Source organism: Mesocricetus auratus, unplaced genomic scaffold, assembly GCF_017639785.1.
Source record: "Mesocricetus auratus isolate SY011 unplaced genomic scaffold, BCM_Maur_2.0 contig_2687_pilon_obj, whole genome shotgun sequence".
Lineage (NCBI taxonomy): Eukaryota > Metazoa > Chordata > Mammalia > Rodentia > Cricetidae > Mesocricetus > Mesocricetus auratus.
The window spans coordinates 19,544-27,982 of record NW_024434646.1 but is presented as its reverse complement, the minus strand read 5'-3'; the positions used below and the strand labels follow the sequence as shown (position 1 = coordinate 27,982).

Sequence of the window (8,439 nt, the reverse complement as noted above, 5' to 3'; positions counted from 1 at the left end):
TGCAAAAAATATAATTACTCTACTGCAAATAGTTAGACTTCAAACAGCCAAATACATAACACTTCACGAAGCTGAATGTATTTCAAAGAAAATTAACTAACCAAAGGAATATTCCAAGGAGTGAGGACTAAAAGGAGAACATATGCATTTTACCTTTCAAAGTTACTATACATGTATTTTTAAAAACACATTCAAGCTGAGCATTGGTGGCACATGCCTTTAATCCCAGCACTTGGGAGGTAGAGGCAGGAGGATCTCTGTGAGTTCGAGGCCAGCCTGGTCTACAGAGTGAGTTCCAGGACAGCCTCCAAAACAATACAGAGAAACCCTGTCTCGAAAAACAAACAAACAAAGAAACACACTCAATTTGCAACATTTGTTAACATTCCAAATATCTCAAGAAACACAAGGGTGGATGTAAATAAAGTTTCAAATATCAAACTTTTCCATATATCCTAACTTATTTTCCTAATTTACACACAATGCCTGAGACTAAATTTTCTTCCTGTAGGCTCTCTTCAGACTACTAACAAAATCCCTGTTCCTCAGGCTATAGATGAAGGGATTCAGCATAGGAGTGATGACAGTGTACATTAATGTGGCCATAATGCCATTGCTGGGAGAGTCTAACACAGCTGAACCAAGATACTCCCAAATGCCTGTTCCATAAAATAAGCAGACAACAGTCAGGTGAGACCCACAGGTAGAAAAGACTTTATACTGTCTGCTTGATGAAGACATTTTCATAATGGAGGAAAATATTTTGTAGTAGGAAAAAAGATTCCTGAGACAGGAAGAAAATCAAATATAGCACCAACAAAGTATGTCACTAAGTTTTTGGTAAAAGTGTCAGAACAGGAAATATCAAGAACTTGAGAAGGGTGACAAAAGAAATTAGAAATTTCTATGTTATTGAAGTAGGTAGGCTGTAAGATAATCAAATTATGCACCTGGGAGTCAATCAAGCTAATAAAGTAAGATGCCAAAACTAAGAAAACACAAAGATGAGGTTTCATAATGACAGGATAATGCAGAGGATGACAGATGGCCACATACCGGTCATAGGCCATGGCAGTGAGAAGCATGTCATCCATAACAAGAAACATGATAAAAAAAGACATCTGTGTTAGGCAGCCTACACAAGTGATCACATCAGTGTGTGTCTGAATGTTCACAATCAACTTTGGGACTGTGGTAGACATAAAACAGATGTCCACAAAGGACAGATTGGCAAGGAAAAAGTACATAGGTGTATGGAGATGTGAGTCTGTCATGACAGCCAGAATGATGAGCAGGTTCCCAAGCACTGTAACCAGATACATAGACAGGAAGAGTCCAAAGAGGATGGGCTGGAGGTCTGGATCTTCTGAGAGTCTCATGAGATGGAACTCTGAATCACATGTTATATTTTGACTTTTATATTCCTTGGTTGCCTTTTAAAATAGTTGAAATGTAAACAGAAATCAGAATATGTAGTTTCAGTTCAAGTGACTGTTAGACAATGGTTCATACTATGGTCAGAGTAGACAGTAATATTCCTGAGTTAAAATAATCTCATCTCTGAAACTATGACTATATTTTCATTATTCTGCAACTACCTCTCTATACAAATCTTTAAATATAAGACACTTGAAAGATGTTGGAAGATTAAAGACTCTTAATGTTGAAATTTCTATAATCATAGTAAATTACAGACTACTCAAAATACAGACATTTAGTATTATTGTTCCCCTCTGACAAAGTATAAAACTAGTTGAATTAATGTATGAGCACTATATGTTGTGAGGTAGCCTAATTTCAGAAAGAAAACAAGATCACACATTCTCCCTTGTATACAGATCATAGCTCTCTCTCTCTCTCTCTCTCTCTCGTGTGTGTGTGTGTGTGTGTGTGTGTGTGTGTGTGTATGTGCATGAAACTGTAGGTAAAATCTGTACTTCTAGAAAGGAGACCAAAAGGGGCAATAATATATTTAGAAAAAGGATGGAGAGTGAACAAAAGGACATGTAGTGTAAACATCAACAAATATTGTCTGGGACGCTGCAAGGGAAACAAAGGTACCAGATCCTGAGAAGATGGAAGAAATGATAACCATTTAGCATGCTTTGTTTGAATGTGTCACAATGCAATTATATGCTGAGTGAGAATTTATTATTATTATTATTTAAGACCTTTATTAATAGGTGTTTGCAGTTTGTTGACTTTTTTTAAAAATCAAGTTGTAAACTTTTATTCCAAATTAAAAATGAAGTTCTTAAATATCTCAACTTGACCAGATATGAAACAATTTAAAAACCATTAAACGTATACTGAGAAAAAGCAGACGCTCAAAAAAAAAAAAAAAACACACTTTTGTCATTACCAAGAAGAGACATCATTAGGTAAAAATAATAAAAGCCCCATGCTGCATAGATAATGCAGATAGTTCTAGTGTATCTGGTCAATGGGCCAAAAGCAAGCACTTGAGGTCTTCAGCTCCAATCTTTGTTCATTTGTTATTGCTGGAATTTCATATTCATTCTTCTTGTTGGATGACCAAACCGGATGATGGTAGAGATGGTAAGCTGGCATTTACTCAGCCCCGCCCTGCCCAGCCTCGGGAGGCGATGAATTCTCAGCAGGTGGATCAGCTGCTTTTGTCTCTTTGCTATCTTGTGGTTTAGGGTTCTCTGGGCGTCTGCGTCAGTAATTGAAGTTGCTTGTGGTGATACTGTCGTTGAGGAGGCTACTGACCCTGGGTCTCATCTCCTTGATTTTCCTTGTCCTCTTCATTGCCTTCCTCTCTAGGCTGTCTTTGGCGAGGAGGGTCCTCTGTGGAATCGTGGTCTGTAGCCCCGATACACGCTGGCTGTCAGCACCCTCCATCACTTCTCCTTGCCCAGGAGGGTTGGAATACTGCGGTCGACGCCCATAGGGTCTCCGCAAGTAGTAAGGTGGGAACCTTCACCTGCAATAGGGCCAGAGTTGTTGGACTTGGCCTTCAGGAGCACTTTCCGATCCCTCCTTCTTTTTCCCACTCTCACTATTCTGGTAATTTTGCTGGTAATTGCGTGGAGGACCCCTACGACATGGATAGTGTCTATAATGGTTACGGTCTGCTGCGTATTTACAGCCTTCAACTGGAACTCCACCAGGGCATGTAACATTTGCTGCCTCCACACCCTTTTCTCCTCTAACACCATCAGACTCCACAGTCTCTCCATCTCCGACACTGTGAAGATACCTCCTGGGGTTATTCTTCTTTATGGCAGTCTGGTGTACAAATCCGTCTTCCTTGGTGTCATTCCTGTTGATGAAACCATATTCGTTCCTTACATTGAACCAATTTACTGTTCCCAAAACCTTCATTGCGATGACCTTCTTGTCCCCGCAGGGGGTATCGCCTATGTGAGGCCGCCCGGGCTGCCACTACCCATGCCACTGCCCTTGGAGCCAGGCTTGGTGTAGGTGGCGCTGAGGGCGGCAGGTGCGGAGGGCAGCTTCTGGGTCTTGGCCTCCCTGCTCCTGGTTGTGGTGGTGGTGACTGGGGCAGGCAGTGATGGCTGTGGCTCCTCCAGGGATGTGATGGTGACTAGTCCAGCAGCGGCGGTGGGGCTCTCAGGGCTCTCTGGGGTCTGCTCTCCGCTCTCCGCTCCCGCTACCGATCGAACTCGAGTGAGAATTTTTTTTAATAATTTACACATTTTATTTTATCTAAGAAGGTGACATAAGCTCACTGGCCTTTGCTTCTTCCCTCTACTTCATTTAGCCCACAAATTTTTCAAGACACACTTTTTCCTACAGTCCGTGCTGGCCTAGATGTTTGAATACCACATATTTAACGTATTTTCTGTAAAGTGTCATAATCACATTAAAACAAGTTTGCAAGCCTTTTAGTCAAGTACTTTTGCCTAGGTCAAACACTTTAAGGAATAGATATTACCAGTGGCAGACTTCATGTAGGTCGTAGGGTTTGTATTATTAAAAAATTCTTTGAAAGTTTTTGTGCCTGTCCATGTCTCATGAATGAGGATTTCTAAGTAAAGTATAGGTTGTTAGTAGACGTTGTCTGGTGTTGCACAATACTTGATTACAGAATTTTACTGGTAATAATAAATATTTGTTTTCTGGATTGAAGAAATTATATCCCCTCATTCATGAGATGAAACAACAGAACTATTGTGCTTTGATTTCAAAAGAAGAAATGCCATTTTAATAGTAAGTAATAATTCCACTAAGCTCCAACAGAGGACATACTGTTTTAGGATTAGAAGCATAGCATAAGTTTTCCAGTCCTACTTCAAAAATCTCATGCTGGTTAGAATATGTCTAAACTTTTCTTATCTCTTTCTCCAGTGAAAACAGTAAGAATAAAAAGCCTTTGATAGATTGTGTGGTAAATAAGAGAAATGTAGAATTTAATATTGATGATCATTGGAGGAGACTGGAAAAATAATTTCATCACTATTGAAATCCCAACTTTATAAAGACCACAGTTTAAATGAACTAAAACCTGTTAAAAAGTGTAGTTTATTTAGGTATGACCACCCCACATCCATTCTCCATATTTTGGCCCACCATGATTTTATGTATCAATGATTACCAACTGTAAAAGAAGCTTCTCTGATGATTTCTGGGAACTGAAATAATCCCTGGGAATTTAGGTATTCCTATTAATCCAGCAAATATTTAGGCTGTAAATTCTCTAATGGATTACCCTACACTCACACACTGGTAGCACTAAGCAGACTGAGAAGATATTTTAAATGCATGAAGTGTATATAGAAATGAGGTGGATATTTGTGAAGAAATTGAAGAGTATACAAAAGGGAATTGAAGTGATAAAAACACATTTGTTTTTGCATGTACAGAATTTTCAACCAAAAGCTAGAAAGAAAATGCAGTTTAACAACGCATTTCCATTTTCTTGCATTCTTACCTTAAAGTCTCCTATTCCTTTTTCCTCTAAGCAAAATTCAACCTCTTAATAACTGATGAGTGCAGATATAATTGCTAAATGCCCAGTATATAAGCACAATCATGGGCTATTCTGATTCCATGAAATATATCTGAAAAGATAAAAGTAAAAATGGGAGAGGAGGACTATGCTGAACCCATGGAGTTTATGCACCTGCTGTGATATGTGGGAAGACAGTTTCATTGTTTAAAACACAACATAATTTTCTATTGTAGTGTTTCTTTCTGTTTCAACCATGCTAAAGGGTCTTCCTTGTAGGACCCAAATTGTTAGTGCATCTAAATGTACACAAAAATAAATTGCCATGCCTATCTCTAAACATGCTCCATACATTGAAATGTTTAAGGAGATTTCCCAAAATCTTAGCCCATCAGGATAGATCAGGTGTATTCTCTAAGTCTAATTAGTATCTTAAGTATTAATCTAGATCAGAACTTATAGTGTATCTCTGAGATTTCTTTAATGCTGATACAATGATAAATAAGATGTGAAAAGCTGAATAAGGTTGATAAAGTGATGAAAACAGTTGTGCATACTTGTAACCTTATTGCTCTTTCTGTGATCTGTGAGTGACTTTCCTTCCAAGTCTGTGCTGCAAGTCTTTGCTTTCTTTGGAAATATGAGAAGATATCCAAGAAAATGGAGCATAAATCAAGGAATCTCTTTCTGCAGTAAAACTGCAGGAACTAATTTAGTCTTCAAAGGATCTGAAAATATACACCTTGGCATTAAGATCTTGTTTCAATGGAGACATAAAAGTGTAAACATTTTTCATTATTCTTTTCATTTTTAAAAGCTACACCAAAGAGGAGAATGCCCCTATAAAACAACCTCAATTATGAGGACTATAATTACAATACTTCTTAACATATCTGGAGTAGTTAAAAAGATTATAATCCTTTACGTCCTGTAAGTCCACAGCAATGTGAATACTTTTCACTACTGGAAAATTTAACCCATGAATTAAAGAATGAGCATATAGCTTATCATTTCAGTTAAGGTCCAATGAAAAGTAATGTTAACATGACTCTGTTCTGCTTACAGGACCATTTGTGCTGCTTAACAAATGGTTCAGAAAAAAAGATCTTATTTTCCTTTCCTATGGGTTGAACATCTGGGGGAAGTAGATTATTGTAGGCACAGTGGAATTTCGGAGTATGTTTTCTTTAACCTCAACACAATTAAGAACAGTAACATAAAATCTTCATAATTGTGTTTGGTTTGTTTTGGCATTCTTCTATCCATGAGTTTAATGATGAGAGATCAATGATTACCCTGTTGCTACCAATATAAAAATCTCCATCAATACTTACTGGGTTGGGCTTCTTTCTTGCTGGACCATAACAATGAAGTGCAGATATGAAGAGCCCCCCATTTCCTGTGCCCAGTGAGCAGTCAATCTCTGTCCTAAAGATGGATAGGATTAAAAGAAGATACTCCTCAATTCAGAAAGCTGTAGCTAAAGAGACACAGATATGCATAACTAATTGAGTTAGCAGAATGACTAGGAAGGCTGGTAATTGTCTTTCCATGGCTCATAAAATGCACTCATAGAGCTCATTACCCAAATTGTTCAGTGTTCTCCCAGTCTCTAAGGAATGGCTATATTTAATAGAATAAGAAAGGAGAAAATTTTTGTTGTGCATAGGCTTTGGATTATTCCCCTATTTACATGGTATTCGTTCATTACACATACACACACACACACACACACACTTATGTACATACATATATGTGTAATTCCCACTTGATATTATTATAGTTCCATAGGATAAAGCATATTTCTATACATTTAGCCTTTCACCACATTAAAGACTCACTTCAGTGACACCAATCACATTCTAATTTCTTCAAAGCAATCAACACCACACAGCCCAGAAAATATTTTTTCCCAAATGTAAACTATATACAACAATTTTAGAACCTACATTCTATCTACTATCTAGTAATGAGCATTATCATTTCCATATGAATAGGATGAGGAAATCAAACAAAGACAAACCAAAAATAATGTGACCAAAATGTGGTAATTTGCATTTAATTATACCTGTTAAGTTTATTCACTCTTTTTGTAATTATTTTTAATGTTTGAGAGTATTGTATAATAACACAATTCTCCCTTTTCTTTCTTCCCTTCAGGCCATCAAATATACCCATTCTTTTTTCATATTTTCTGCCTCTGTTTTCATTAAGTATGTATCTGATATCTAAGTATGTATCATATATCTATCGTTCTGTCATCTATGTATAATTACATTATATTAAATGAGTTACATTTGATTTATGAACTTTCTCCTAAAACTGTTATACTGTAAATTTTACAACTGTATAAATAGTATTAGTGTAAAGTACTCAGATTTCAGAGCAATAGTATACTGCCCTATGAAATACGTTATCTGGTATAATTTAGTATAAATGATATAACATAAGCATTGATAGTAGATACTTTTAAAGATGATAATGATTACTACTGCTGAAAGTTCAACAAATATTTTCCATTTTGAAATTATTTGGAATTTCTCACTTGTACAATATGAAATGCATGATAATTTTGGAAATCATTCCAAAAAGTGAATACCAAACAAAAGCATGTTGTCATGGAGTTGATAGCCAGCAAGACAGAATATTTGAAGCAACTGTGTTTCACTGAGAGCAAATACACTTGTTGGTGAAAACCAGAGTATTTCAAGGACAATAGGTGCTATGCATGGGCTCCTTAAAAGGTGTTAGGCACACATTATATATTTCACAGAACATGTTTATAGACATAAAAATCAATGCTGATATATGAAGATTAAGAATAAAATCTACCACTCATTGGATGGTCATGCCATTTTTTGGTGACAAAATATGCAGGAGATTCATATTATTCAAGTAACAAGAACTCAAACTCAACAAGTTTTATGAAAGTTTATATAAAATGATACTTGGGATATAAATGCTATCACATATTCACATATTCAGTGAGTTTTCAAGACTATAATATTCAATATTCATGAAGTACTTTGTAAGCATCAGAAACTATTTCATTGTTTTTTCACTTTTCTTTTCTTTTTTCTCTCAATGTAAGTTTTTATTTAAATTAGAAACATGTATGTTTCACATGTCAGTCCCAGCTCCCTCTCCCAGCCCTTCCTCCCTTGTACCTCCACCAGCCACCGAACCCCCGACGCAATCCCCATTCATTCCACAGGGAGGCTGAGACCCTCCTTGGGGAGATCTCTAAAGTCTGTCATTTCATCCTGGGGCAGGACCTAGGCCCTTCCCCATATGTCCAAGCTGAGAGACCATCCCTCTATTTGGAATGGGCCCCAAAGATGTCAGTAGGTTCCAGAAGTTCAGTTCAGTGTTTAGCTGTGGGTATCTGTCTCTGCTTCCATCAGTCCCTGGATGAAGGTTCTAGGATGGCATATAGGATAGTCATCAACCCTATTATCAAGGAGGGGCTATTAGTGTAGTCTCTCCACTATTGTTTAGTTTGC

The 8,439-nt window shown here is 37.2% G+C and overlaps 2 pseudogenes; both read right to left on the bottom strand.

Moving 5' to 3' along the window:
- Positions 1-492: 492 nt before the first annotated feature.
- Positions 493-1,412, bottom strand: LOC121138642 (annotated as a pseudogene).
- A 1,159-nt stretch (positions 1,413-2,571) lies between these two features.
- On the bottom strand, positions 2,572-3,683 carry LOC121138641 (annotated as a pseudogene).
- Between the last annotated feature and the right edge of the window lie 4,756 nt (positions 3,684-8,439).